We start from the raw sequence: 15,069 nt of genomic DNA on the forward strand, positions 1-15,069 counted from the left end.
TGGGAATAATTTCTTTAGCTGCTCTGGACACACACTTCTATACCATTTCCTGTAAGCCATAACAGAACAATTATTTAGCTCATTCTGTACCTTTGGGAGTCTTGCCTCTAACACTGAGGTGATACAAAAAGGTAACTGTCATCTTTTCTACCCCATGCTCGACTAGAGTGGTTTTTTTCACCCCTAAGCTTAAGCTGATCAACAGCCTCATGAGTGATGCAATTGGTGACTGATTCTAGGTCCACCAGAGTGCCAATCTTCTGCCCTGCATTAGTAGTGTCCATCATAATCACAGGAAGCTCTTACAGTCCACTTTCCTCCAAAAGCCCTATCTGGACTTTTCCAGAGCAGTGCACCATCCTAGTTTTGTTGGTAAATGCCTTCTTGCACATTTCATCTAGCTTTGCGGAAAGTTCAGCCAGGAATTCCTCTTGCTCATCTGTTAATCTGTTATTCTGTTTACTTTCTCTGACAGCTCTCTCTTCAATTCCAGCTTTAAATTCAATTCTTGGACAAAGAAAGTAATGATGGTCTGAGGAGACTCCCTTTCTGCACTCTTTGTTCCTGAAAAGACTCCTGGCTTTTTCAAAACAGCTCTCTTCTGAGCTAGCTTTAGCTCCTTAAACTTCCTACAGAAGAAAATTCCGTACTTGTGTTTCTCAACTCCACAGGAGCCCTTCTTTGTAGTTTTGGTTAATGTTTCTCTGCTTTCTCTGTGATTTTGAGCTGAAGAATATCTTCCTCTTTCTTTAGTAATTTTAACAATTCATCAAAGTGTGATGGCATTTGCAGGATAAACCATAAAGACAAGCCAGTCTCTCTTCATGAATTCAGGTAGTTTGCTTTCGATGGACTTAATTACAAGTGGGTCTTTATTGCACCGGTAATTCCAAGATCTGTAAGATCTGCCAATGCTTTTGCTACCATCTGGATTACATCTGTCACCTTTCTCGGCTGACTTAACTTCACAGCTTGCATCTTCTCCAGCTCTTCTATGATCTCCATGGCAATTGTAGCTTGATTACCATACTGGTTCTCCAGCACTCTAAACATGTCAACAGCAGTGTTAAATGTAGACAACCTAAGGTCCTTAATGATTTTCAGCTGTCTCTCTCTCTGCTCTCTAGATCCCCTCTCACAGTGGTTGGAATCCATCACTCCAAGTTTTAAAAGTCTTCTAATTTGCCTCTTTGATGAGCTTCACCAGGAAAATCAGTTGAACTTCATAACTTTCGCAGCTAACACAATCCACAAGCATGGTGGCTGTGTGATCACAGGCTTTTTCTGCTGTGAGGACTGCAGCGACAAGCTTCTGCCATATCTTGTCCAGAGGACAGTTTTAACAATCTCTCTGATTTCCTCAAATCTTATATCACAATCCATCACAGTTCTCTCAAACTCAGCCTCTTGCTGCTTTGTCTCAATATTGTCATTTCACTTTCCTGTTGTTTGGCTTCAATCTCTGTCAATAATCCAGCCTTTTAATCAGTGTTGGCTTAAATGAATTTCCTTGCATTAGAAGATAACTTTTTGAACTTTCTGACAGTATTAAGCTTTTCACCTCTCTACTAAGAAAGTTGGCTTGCTTGGTGAAGTTGCTTTTTGTGGAGGTCCTTTTTCTTGTAAGTTGGTCAGTTGCTTTGCCCAATGCCTGTTCTGCCATCTTGCTATGAATAATATTTTCTTGTCTCTTTGCATCAACAGCTTTATTCTTGGACTATACAAAGCCATTAATCTTCTTGTCCTTGCTGCCACGTGTTGGTTATCAACTATAGAGTTATTTGTTATTTTTACTGCCTCTAACTTGAAAAAGATCTTCAATCAACCACAGGAGCTACAGGGAACAAATCCAAATGCTTTCAATTTCTTTTTCCCAATATTTATTGAAGATTTTCAGGATTTTAGTTTCCAGGTTTCATTCCTTCGTCAACATAACATAATTAGACTTTTGTTCATTTGATTGACATAATGTTTGTTTGTCAGCCAGGTAGACAAATAGTTCATTTGGGTTTGATATGTTTGACAATTAGGTTAATCCAATGATCTGGTCATAATTTCTCATTCACTGCACTCTCTTTATATGTGTGTGTTTGCCTCATGAACTTGACTCGCAGTCAAGCACCTGCTCCCTTTTCTTTCCGCTCTTTGTTCTTTTCCACTTCTCTCTGCTTTTTCCATCACTCTCAGCCAACTTTTTCCATCAGTTGGCTTATTCCATATAGCATATAACTTTGTTTTTTAAGGATGGACAGATGAGTGAGGTGTTGGAGAGAAAAAGATACATGGGGTTCCCACAAGTTTTAACCAATTCACTTCTATGACTTTTCTAGAGTTCGGTTGACTGCTAATAGATTTTGCTAATAACCAATACCTAAGGTGGGGGGAAATAAACAGATTTCTGAAAGATCTATGCTCATGACTACAGGTAATAACATGTATACTAGGGTTGTCACATTACCAAAATTCAGTAGTCGATACCAATCCCAGTGAAACAATTCTCAATACCAATCGTTGTAGTCAAACTCTAGAATCCTCCAGAGCCATCCTCGGGATAAGACTATCAACTGTCAATGCTATTTTTTTTTGTCCGATAGTTCCAAAAGCTGTTAACTGTGGTGACTAATTGCCAAAACTGATAAATCACTTGACATTGTGACTCACCTATAAATCACAACTTATTCATTCCCTAATTAGATCTGTCAGAATTAAGACATTAACGCATGCGAATAATGAACGTTTAACATATACATTTTTCTTGATCAAGATTAACGCATTATATTGTTATACATTTTTTTGTTTTTCTTTCCTAAAATGGAAATAAATACATTTTGACAGGAAAAGACTCCTGGCTTTTTCAAAACAGCTCTCTTCTGAGCTAGCTTTATATATGGTCTCAAATTTCTGTATTTTCAAAACCTGTGATTACTTGTACAACTACAAAAAAATCATGCAATTAATCCCAATAAAAATCCCTAATATTTCCTGATTTTCTATGACTGTGGGGATCCTGGACCCAATAAACTGCTGCAAACTCATCAAAGGCGGTGAACAGAAGATCTGTCTCAAAGTCGGTGACATTTTTTTGTGTTTACTACAAGCAGAGCTGGTTAAAGATGGGCTGACAACTATAGGCGCTGTTTACCTTCCTCCTGTCCCTAAAGGAATATGGTCCTTTATGTTCTAGAAATTTCCATTTAATTCCATCCTCGTACGTCTCCTTTTCCCACCTGTAAAAGTGTCAGAAAGTCAAGCAAAGTAGAAGTCAAACTTCTGGGCTGTAAGGGACTTGCTTCCTAAAAGGCAGTAAGACATATACAGAGAGCTCACCATCTCCACCTTTGTTTCTCCTCTTCCTCTTTCTTTTTTTATCTTGCTATGGCTGCCTCAATCTCCTCCTTGGTTTTTTCTTCTTGCTGGAGACAGGATGCAATATGCTATGAGAGACATTTTAGTAATTTTACCATGGGTAAGAGGTGTTCTAAGGCATGACATGGCGGCAGAGGCAAAAGAAATATGATAAAATTCACCCATGTTTACTAAATGTAATATTTGTATTATATGTTTATATATGTTATATTTGTTCATTACCCTAAAGCCGATACACCAAATTCCATTAAATTCCATTGGTGTATTAACACTCTCTTGGATTTGCCTTTCTACAAGTCTTTTATTTAAAACATATAAAAGCATTTTGTATCTTTAAACCGGTTTTAAAGTGACAAATGGCATTTTTCAAATGGCACAGAATGTACACAGGAGACAGTGTCCTGAAATAAAATTTCTTGGAACAACAAGGCTTAACATCTGCCCTGAGAGAACCTCTGGGAGACTATGGACATCGTCTTTTCACAGTAAGCTGAAAACAAAACCTGTAATGGTTTCTCCTGGGAATGTCAAGATTTCAAACTCTGCATGAGAAAATTTTGCCAAAAACTGCTCTCTGCAGCACTAAAATTACTATCGAGGGAAGGAAGCAACAATTGTTCAACAAAATGACACTTTTCAGCACAGGCAATCACTTTCGTGACGGGTATTTTCATCCATCATTTTGGAGGGTAATTGCAAAGCAAAAGTTTATATTGACCTGAAGATGCCAGTTTAGATGAATAGTAAAATATAAATGAATGACAAAAAAAAAAAAAGGTTAATTCCAAAAATGTCTACTTACAGTGCTGTGAAAAAGTATTTGCCCCATCCTGCTTCTGTTTTTGTGTATACTGTATCTCATGCTAAATTGTTATTACAAATTAAAACAAAATCTGACATAAAACAAAGGAAATCTGAGTAAACACAAAATATGGTTTTTAAATTATAAAGATATTTATTGAAGCAAAAAAGTTATTCAATACCAACTGGGCCTGTGTGAAACATTATTTAACACCCTTAGTTACTAAGTCCCCAAATCTATGAAACCGCATTCATAATGGGGTTCAACTGGACTAGACACACCCAGGTTTGATTACTGCCTCCCATGTTCAATCAAATCAACACCTAAATATAACTTTTTCAGCAGCACAAAGTTTGCTAAAAGGTCTCACCCAGTAGCACACTATGACAAGGTTAAAATAAATTCCAGAAATTATGAGGGGAAAAAAAGGTGATTTGAAATACATCAGTCTGTTACAAAGATGTTTCAAAGGATTGGGGACTCCAAAGAACCACAGAAAGAGCCATTATCTCCAAATGAAGAAAACTTGGAACAGTAGTGAATCTTCACAGAAGTAAGTAAGTAAGTAAGTAAAGTAAAAGTTTATTTATATAGCACCTTTCACAGGTATAAGGCCACAAAGTGCTTCACAACTAAAACATTTATATCACAAAATACACACAATAAAAGCATATACAGTACATGATCATATCAACCCACAAGCAGCTAATTAAAAGCCTGAACAAATAAATGGGTCTTTAGTCTGCATTTGAAGGCATCAACAGAGTCAAGAGAGCGCATAGACGGTGGGATGTCATTCCACAACCTAGAGGCAACAGCCTGAAAAGATCGGTCACCTCTAGTACGGTAGCGAGTGCGTGGAACCATCAACAGGTTCTGATCCACAGACCTCAAAGCACGCACAGGAGTATAACGCTGAATCAAGTCACTAATATAGGGAGGTGCCTGACCATGCAAAGCTCTGAATACTAAAACCAAAATTTTAAAATGTATCCTATAAGACACTGGTAGCCAGTGAAGTTCTTTTAGGATAGGGGATATATGAGACCTCCTATTTGTACGTGTTAAAATTCTGGCTGCAGAATTTTGCAGTAATTGCAGTCGAGAGAGCTCCTTCTGGTTTAGGCATGAAAATAAACTATTGCAATAGTCTAAACGCGAAGACACAAAGGCATGAATGATAAGTTCCAAATCATTTTGTGAAACCATATTTCTAAGTTTCGATATTTTCCTTAATTGAAAGAAGCAGTTTCTCGTCAGCTGCTTGCAGTGATGCACTAATGACATGTCTTTGTCAAGGATAACTCCCAAATTTCTAAGTCTTGGCTTAGCAGACTGGCCTAGATCACCCAAGTATTGTTTAATCCCAGGGATTGCAACCTCCGGGGCAATGATCAGTGTTCCTGTTTTGTCTGCATTTATCTGCAGGGAGTTATCACTTAGCCATTTTTTTATTTCCACAAGACAAAGGAGCAAGGAGTTTAACTTACAGATATCTGACGGCTTAAAGCAGCAGTAAAGTTGGATATCATCAGCAAACAAGTGAAAAGAAACATCACTGAACCTTTGTATGATCTTTCCCAACGGGATCAAATACAACAAAAATAAAACAGGACCCAGTACGGAGCCTTGAGGCACTCCACAGAGCAAGGCCGCAGACTCAGACCTAATTTGGTTAGCTGTAACACTGAAACTACGCCCAGATAAATATGAAGTGAACCACTGCAGAACTGACCCTGACAGCCCTACTTGGTCCCTTAATCTTTTCAGCAAATCCTGGTGGTCGATGGTATCAAAGGCTGAGGACAGATCCAAGAGAACCAGAACAGTGTGTTTTCCAGAATCAGCAGACATCATAATGTCATTTGACACTTTCAGTAAAGCCGTTTCTGTAGAGTGTTGTTTACGAAAACCTGACTGAAATGGCTCATGGATGTTACTTTTGTCCAGGAAAAATGTCAACTGTTCGCAGACTACCTTCTCAATGATCTTGGATAAAAATCTGAGCTTAGAAATAGGCCTAAAACTATTAAAATCCGACGGATCCAAACCTGCCTTCTTTAGTAACGGTTTCACTATAGCATGCTTAAAAGCATCTGGAAAAACGCCAGTAGACAGCGAGAGGTTAACCATTTTAGTTAAACAAGGGCCAATTTCTTCAAACACTTTTTGGAATAATCTAAAAGGGATGACGTCCGTTGAACAGGAAGATGGCTTCATCCTGGTCACCAATTTGGAAATATCAGCAATCGTCACGGTCCTAAAAGTGGACCACTTGCTGGAGACTGGTTTAAAGACAGCAGCGGTACCCCACGAATGGGACGGGATTTTATCTTTAATCATTTTGATTTTATTTGTAAAAAATCCCAAAAAAGCATTGCTGTCAGCTTCACAAAAAACAGGGATAACTGGGGCAGCAGGGCAAACAAGTGTATTGATCGTGTCAAACAACACTTTAGGATTTTTTTTGTTTAATGTTACTAGATGACGGATATAGTCAGATCTGGCTTTTCCAACCGTCTCATTATAGGACAACACAAGATCCCTGAGATACAACCTGTGCACCTCAAGGCTAGTGGATTTCCACAGGCGTTCAGTCTTTCGACACAGTCTCTTAAGATTTAAAATCTCTTCATTAATCCAAGGCCACATTTTTTCCCGAGTAGACAAGTTTGATTTAACAGGGGCCACCTGATCCAGAATTTTTACACAGTGATTGTTTAAACAGTGAACGAAATCATCCACATCAAGGCAGTCCATAACTAAAGCAGGATCAAACAAATCAGAAAATGTATCTGCAGTATTTGCCGTGATAACGCGTCTCTGAGACCTAACTACTGAAGGGTTTGGGACAGAACTGAAGTGAAGATCAAACAGAACAATATTATGATCGCTCATATAGACATCACTTACAGATACGTTTAATATATCTAGGCCAAGTGTAAAAACTAAGTCTAAAATATGGCCTTTTTGGTGAGTAGGCCCAGATACATGCTCCTTAAAATTAAAAGTTTCAGTCAATGTTAAAAATTCCATTGCGGGGCAAGATGAGCTGTCATCAACATGCAGGTTAAAGTCCCCAAGGATTAAGACAGATTCCAGCTTAATTATAGAAGATAAGAAATCACTAAAATCCCTAAGAAAAACAGCAGCAGGGCCAGGTGGTCGATAAACCAAAATACAGTAGAAGGAGGATGAAAAACCCACCTTGACCATCTGCAATTCAAAAGAAGAGAATTTTTGGGGCAAGAAGTGGCCGTCCTTCCAAAATTCCTAATGATCACAGCAATGACTTATCCAGGAAGTCACAAAAAAGCCAAGGACAACAGTCAAGGAACTACAGACCTCTCTCGCATCAATAAAGTTCATGACTCCACTATCAGAAAGACACTGGCCAAATATAGCATCCATGGAAGAGTGGCGATGTGAAAACCATTGCTAACCCTGAAAAACATTAAGACTTGTCTGAATTTTGCTAAAGCACACCTTGATGATCCTCAAAGATTTTGGGAGAATGATCTGAGGACTGATGAGTCGAAAGTGGAACTGTTTGGAAGACAGGGGTCCCGTTACATCTGTCGTAAATCAAACACAGAATTCCACAAAAAGAACATCATACCTACGGTCAAGCATGGTGGTGGTAGTGTGATTATGTGGGTATATTTTGCTGCTTCAGGTCCAGGGCGACTTGCAGTAATTGAGGGAAACATGAATACTGCTCTCTACCAGAATATTCTAAAGGAGAACTTCATCAGTCCATGACTTGAAGCTCAAGCACAACTGGATTATGCAGCAAGACAATGAACCAAACCATAGGAGTAAGTCTACCTCTTAATGGCTCAAAAGAAGCTAAATTAAAGTTTTGGAGAGGCCTAGTCAAAGTCCTGACTTGAACCTGACTGAGATGCTGTGGCAGGACTATAAAAGGGCAGTTCATTCTCGAAAATCCTCCAATGTGGCTGAACTAAAGCAGTTCTGCAAAGAAGAGTGGGCCAAAATTACACCACAGCGCTGTGAATGTCTGATCTCCAGTTATCGGATGCCTTTGCTTGCAGTTGTTGCTGCAATAGGTGGCACAATCAGCTATTACTGTAAGTTTAAGGGGGCAGTTAGTTTTTCACATGGGAAATATAGGTGTTGAATAATTTATTACTCTTCAATAAAAGAAAATATATAACTGAAAACTGTATTTTTGGTTTACTTAGGTTGCCTTTGTTTAATGTTATATCTTGTTTGAAGATCTAAATCAATTTAGTCTGAAAAATACACAAAAATAGAAGAAATCAGGAATCTTGCTTAACATCACTGTATCATCCGTACTTCACATTAAAAGTTTATTTAAAGCTACCATAATTTTACAAAACAAAAAAAACCTGCTAAACATTAATATAAAATCAACCCTGAATGGTTCATAAATCACCCACAATGCAAAATGTATTGACGTGTGATCCATTGTGCTATTAAATAGCTTTCCTCAGTCATTGTTTTTAAAAGTATTTTGGTTATAAAATACCCAAATGACCAGCATTTTAGCTCTCTGTCACTCAAATGTTCCTCTCTATAACCAATATTCCACTAATGGCCCATCCTTTCCTTTCCTTCCTCCTTTTTTCTTTTCTGTTGCAGTTTCCCTGCCCCTCTTCTGCAAGTTTCTTCTTTTTCTGCCTTTCAGAGATGTAAGCAGACAACAAAGGTAAAGCGTCCATATTGCATTTTCTAGTAAAACTATATATACATAATTCTCAACAGGGGCAGGTAAAAATATAGATGTTCCGATGCATCACAATCTTTGTTTGAATGAACTCTATTCTTAGATCCCAAGATCCATCTTTTACTCTTAGTGCAACCCTTTACTACAATGACAGAAAATCGATCGCATTAGTAAACAAATTTCAGGCTATGCGACTAAAATGTATATGTCAACTGGCTGGTAAATGTTTAGATTTATAGAATTATGTAGTGTAGTGGTTGAGTATTCATCTACGAGATTCTTTTACTGCCTATTGAGAGTCAAAGTTGTTTTTTGTAATGTGTGTCCAAAGACGAGATACTCTACACATTTGTCATTGAATAATATCTCTTTTAATACCTTTTCTGTTCTTTACAGTGTGTTATTGACCAAAAACAACAAAAAAATAAACAATTAATTGTAATCACCCGGACAGATAAAACATACTGTAGCCAAGAGTCAGTACCGGTTTTTAACACCTGTTCAACAAATCAATGTAAATACCTAAATGGAACAATTTATGTTATTAAACAATAAACATAAAAACAAAAAACATGATATGCAATATATTACCATATTTATTAATTGAATACATGGATGTTCATTTTTAAAATCTAAAATGTGACCAAAATGATGAGAAACTACTACAATATTAGTCAAATTAATATTTTCATAATGTACCTAGTTAGAAGGTCCCTTGAATAATTAATAGCATTAGTTAGGAGATAATTTATTTAATATGCAAGGCAAAGGGACAACTGAAATATACCAACATTAATCGTTATCGAATCGGAATCAGAAATGAAAGCTTGTGAATCAGAAACAAAGTAAACTTTTTAACATGATAAATTTACTTGAAAATCAAAGTTGTGGTAGAAAATAAGATTTCAATTAAGTTATTAAATAATTTTTCTTACCCACTTTGCTCTTTCTTTCTTTCTTAAAACAATTAAAAAAAATAATAATAATTCCAATGGGGTAAGAAAAATAAGATTTTTTTTTTTTTTTTTTTTATAATATATGAGATCTAATAAATGTGGTTCAAATGAATATAATTATTTTTAAAGATGTTTATACTCATGGGCAAAAAAAAAAAAAAAAAAAAGAACAAAAATGGCCAAGCCCAAAATGGCACAACATTAAGCTTTTAATGGTCTCCACAACAAATTATTGGTCAGGAAATTAGCATGAATTAAATAAATGCACTCCTGGTACACTCCTGTGCCACCATTTGCTCATTATCTTTTGCTACAGTGAACTGTTTGGGGAAAAGCTGGAAACAGGGAAATTCACTTCATTTGTTTTCTTGTATGCAAAGGTAAAATCGTGATAATGATTAAAAAAAATAATTTAATCATTTCTGGGCATACAAAATTGTTCCAAAATTATCTTTTGAGATGTTTTTTTTTTCAAAAGTCATTAGTTGGTGATCTGCCATACCCAATGCAGCCCATCAAAGGCCTGATAACAAGATCATAAATGGAACCAGGAGTGATATGCAGAGTTGTGAGTCCCAAGGTAAAGGAGTGAGGGAAATTTGCTCCAAAAAAAGCTAAATATCATGCAGGGGTTGCTGTCAGAAATCGCATAGCTGGTCAGCGCCAGGCCAACTGTATTCTAAAGTTTACAAGACCCAAGAGGCATAGAAGATCCCTATTTCTATATCAGCTATTCATGTTTTGCCATTTTGGGCTTGGCCAACTTTTTATTTATTTTTTTCTACAGGGAAAAATAAAAATAAAAATGTTGATTAAGAAAATGCAGTGAAATACACACAAATTATGAGTTCAGGTTTTGAACTCTCTTTTACATCTCTAGTTGCATCTGATTCACATTGTATTGCAGAAATATTTTAACAAAACTACTATTCAAAGCACTTACAAAGGATCTTCTGAGTTAGAAGACAGACCAACAGTGATATCTGCCTTTTATTTCCTCTTTTTTCACTTCCCCCTCTGCTATAAAGTCTGGATCTTCCTCAGGCTCTTTCTTCACATTCAGCTGTGGCCTAAACGAGACAAAGAACAACAAAAAACATTTAAAAGCTGTGAGGTTTTTTAAACTTCAGCCAAGAAAATCTCAAAGGACAAACATTCATTGATCAATGACATTGGCTTAATTATGGGGATTACACAATATTGCTTAATGGCCACTGATGATAATTATATAATTACAGTAATTACACACAAGCATAATTGCGTAGAGATGCAAGCTTCAATTTCCATAAAGAATGATTCAGATAGGGTGGGAGGTGAGCGGACCGAATCAATTAGTTACAAGCATAAAAAACTTTTAAATTCAGATTCAGACTTTCTTGAACAGATTCCAGGTAAAAGTTCCACACTTGGACACCTTTAGCAGTCTTTAAGTCTGACCTCTGTTGTGTGAATCAACCTCCCTCCAGCAATCACCAGCAGGACTTGATTTACAAAGCGTCTGATTGTCATAGTTCCTGATTAGAGACGCACTGTCCTTCTTATGAGAAAGACACCGACCCGGAGTCACAGAGAGATTAAGTGGTGAAGTGTGTGTGTGTGTGTGTGTGTGTGTGTGTGTGTGTGTGTGTGTGTGTGGTGGTGGGGGTGTTTCAATTCTGTGTAGTGTCACTAGAGATAAATATATTACCTCGCAGACGTTAAGATGGCCCAACTTTTACAAAGACAATTAGGGGAGACTTCCATAATTTTACATTAAATGTTTGCATCCTTAGGTTTATGGCCAAAGTCTCAGTTTCCAGTCTACGTTCCAAAGAACCCAACACCCCCCATACATTTCCTGAAAGACAGCCGATGTAGAGAGAAAATCAGAATGGATATTGTCCAGAATTACACACACCCAAATCATCTAAATTAATTTTCATCAACTCCAAAGGCAAGAGAAAAAAAGGTGTAATTGCATTTGAATCATAAATGGATTCAAACACATTTCCAAAGGCAGCTGCTGGCTGCAGATGTCATTTCACTAAATTAGAGCTGCAATACTGCATGTGAAGTACTAGCTACTAAAAATAACATCACATGGGACGGAGCATTCTCAATGTACCTTCTGTCGCTGCTTTCTTCAGTGTTCATTCTCTCTTTTTTAGGTGTTTTAATCTGAATGTTAAGGAATCTTTTTTTTTTTGCAACAAGTTGAGTTGCAAGAAATTTTGTTCTGGTTCTGAAAAAAAAGATATACAGTGTGTATATCAAATTAGTTTATTGACTTCAAACTAAGTGTATGTAAACTTCTGACTTGAACTGTATACAGTTCAAGTCAGAAGTTTACATACACTATTTTTGAAGTCATTAAAACTAATTTTTTAACCACTCCACAGATTTAATATTAGCAAACTAAAGTTTTGGCAAGTCATTTAGGACATCATCTACTTTGTGCATTACACAAGTAATTTTTCCAATAGTTAACTGTGCCTTTAAGCAGCTTGGAAAATTCCAGAAAATTATGTCAAGCCTTTAGACAATTAGCCAATTAGCTTCTGATAGGAGGTGTACTGAATTGGAAGTGTACCTAAGGATGTATTTTAAGGCCTACCTTCAAACTTAGTGCCTCTATGATTGACATCCTGGGAAAAAACTAAAGAAATCAGCCAAGACCTCAGGGAAAATATTTTTGGATGCCCACAAGTCTGGCTCATCCTTGGGAGCAATTTCCAAATACCTGAAGGTACATCTGTACAAACAATAGTACCAAGTATAAACACCATGGGACAATGCAGCCATCATACTGCTCAGGAAGGAGATGCATTGTGTCTCGTAGAGACGAAAGTAGTTTGGTGCAAAAAGTGCAAATCAATCCCATTTGTTTTTCAAATGTAATAGTGCACTTTTTCTTTTTCTATTTGTGGCGAACAGGGTGGGGCTGAGCAGCGTCTGGGCAGTGCGAGGCCGGGAAGATAAGTCGCGAATGAGTTCCACCTGTGCGCCACACCGATCTCGCAAAATTGTATGGGTTATAAATATTAAATAATTGCATAAACATGTATGCGAATAAAAACCATCAAACCGTACAAAAATAAACTGGCTTTGGCAACAGTTAAAGTAAACCATTTCCACAATAAAATTGTAGACTTTGCAACTTTGGTAGGAATATTTTAAACTTTAGTAAGAACTCAAAGAACTAAATTAAAATATAAAAAATTAGGGCAAAGTAACCTGTTAAAGAGTATTACAAGCATTTTCTGACTTGACAGAGACACAAGCAAGTACTAGTAAAGTGCTGCACTAAAGTGAGTGGTTTCAAATAAAGCAGAGGCAGTACATGGACATAACAACTACAGTTAGCTGCATTATGCTTATGTAAAAGTGCAGAGGGGAAGAAGGGCTATTCAAATGTCTTAAACAGCGCAGGGAAAACCAGTCTAATCAATGGCTTACAACCTGCTATCAGGCAAAGCCATGTAGACCACATGAGGCCAAACCAGTGCCCGGTGCTGTCAAGGAGAATCATATTCCACTATAAATATATATACATGGCAGGGAGTACGTTGCATAAAAGATCAGGCTTACAAAATGGCAAACTACTATTACTATCGTTCGTAGGTAATGAGTGCTTCTGAGGCCTCTGACAACTGCCCATAATAGGGAAGATTCCACTGCAAAAATTAAAGGAATGGTTCACCTAAAAATGGAAATTCTCTCAGCATTTACTCCCCTCATGCCATCCCAGATGTGTATGACTTTCTTTTTCATTTGCTGAACACAAACAAAGATTTCTATAAAAATATCTCAGCAATTTGGTCCATACAATGCAAGTGATTGTGACTAGAACATATAAAGGCAGCATACATGTAATCCATATGACTCCAGTGGTTAAATTCATATCTGCAGAAGCAATATGTTAAGTGTGGGTGAGAAACAGATTATTTGTATAAATCTCCACTTCCACATTTTTCTTTTGTTTTTGGCGATTCATATTCCACATGCATATCGCCACCTACTGTGCACAGTATAATTTTTTTTATTAAAAAGCATATTAAAAGCATGATAGGTGTGGGTGAGAAACAGATCAATATTTAAGTATGTTTTTACTATATATTCTCCTCCCTGCCCAATAAGGGGTGATATAAACGAAGAATGCAAATCCCCATAAACAAAAGAAGAAGAATGTGAAAGTGAATGTGAATGTGGAGATCTATAGTAAAAAAGGACTAAACTATTGATCAGTTTCTCACCCACACCTATCATATTGCTTCTGAAGATATGGATTTACCACTGGAGTCATATGGATTACTTTCATGCTGCCTTTATGTGCTTTTTGGAGATTAAAAGTTCTAGCCACCATTCACTTGCATTGTGTTCACAAACAGAGCTGAGATATTCTTCTAAAAATCTTTGTGTTTGTGTTCAACAGAAGAAAGGCATAAACATCTGTGATGACTTGAGGGTGAGTAAAATATTTTTGGGCAAACTATTCATTTAAGGCCAAATTTGACTTCCTGATCAATTACTTTCTTACAATCAGTAGAGCCCTTAGGATTTAATGCCAAAGAGTGGCTGTAGGAACTGTAGTCAGATAGTATTTTAATACTGTGATAATGTTAAAAAGAAGGTTGGAATTGTCTGACAGAGTAAATGCGAGCATTTGTCAGTTGGCATATTGAATGCTGCTTTGAGATCTTCAACTGCATTTATTTCTGTCCTGTATTTTGCTTACTGGCTGTAAATAAATAATTGTTTAGATTAGAAAGTTTCAGTAGTATTGAAGTTAGACTAAAACTAAAGCAAAGTGAAACGGACATTTGCAAGATTTCATGATGCTTCAGAGCGGATCGCACTCTGGCTAAATGCTTTTAGGTTTTGCTTAGGTTAACAGTCTTTTCTTGTTATATCAGGGTTTCTGTAACCACAAAATTTTACATACCGATCAAAGAATCCATTGCCGACTAACTAAATACATTCAGGATATGCTCGGATTATGTATTAGTTCATTCGCGTTATATCTAGGTTTCTATAACCTATGAATGTCACATCCCGATAAAGGAATTTGACATTGCGATTAAGGACTTAATTGCTCACTGACTAAATGCTTTTAGGTTACGCTCTGTGTAACAGCCTATTCTTGTTATATCTTGGTCTGTTCACCATATGGAACAAGCTGAAAGCTCTGAAAGACATGACTGCATAAATATCCCTTATACCGAAGCTAACAGGGCCTCTTAAGTCAGACTTGAAGT

The 15,069-nt window shown here is 36.9% G+C and overlaps 1 long non-coding RNA gene across 1 annotated transcript; it reads right to left on the minus strand.

Moving 5' to 3' along the window:
- Positions 1-3,116: 3,116 nt before the first annotated feature.
- LOC127661392 (uncharacterized) lies at positions 3,117-10,899 on the minus strand. Its single transcript, XR_007972756.1, has 3 exons — positions 10,779-10,899; positions 3,328-3,413; positions 3,117-3,227 (listed from the first exon to the last, which is right to left on the minus strand). It is a non-coding gene; the product is annotated as an uncharacterized LOC127661392 (long non-coding RNA).
- Positions 10,900-15,069: the final 4,170 nt, after the last annotated feature.

The sequence above is a fragment of the Xyrauchen texanus genome, chromosome 21 (assembly GCF_025860055.1).
Source record: "Xyrauchen texanus isolate HMW12.3.18 chromosome 21, RBS_HiC_50CHRs, whole genome shotgun sequence".
In the NCBI taxonomy this organism is placed as follows: Eukaryota; Metazoa; Chordata; class Actinopteri; order Cypriniformes; family Catostomidae; genus Xyrauchen; species Xyrauchen texanus.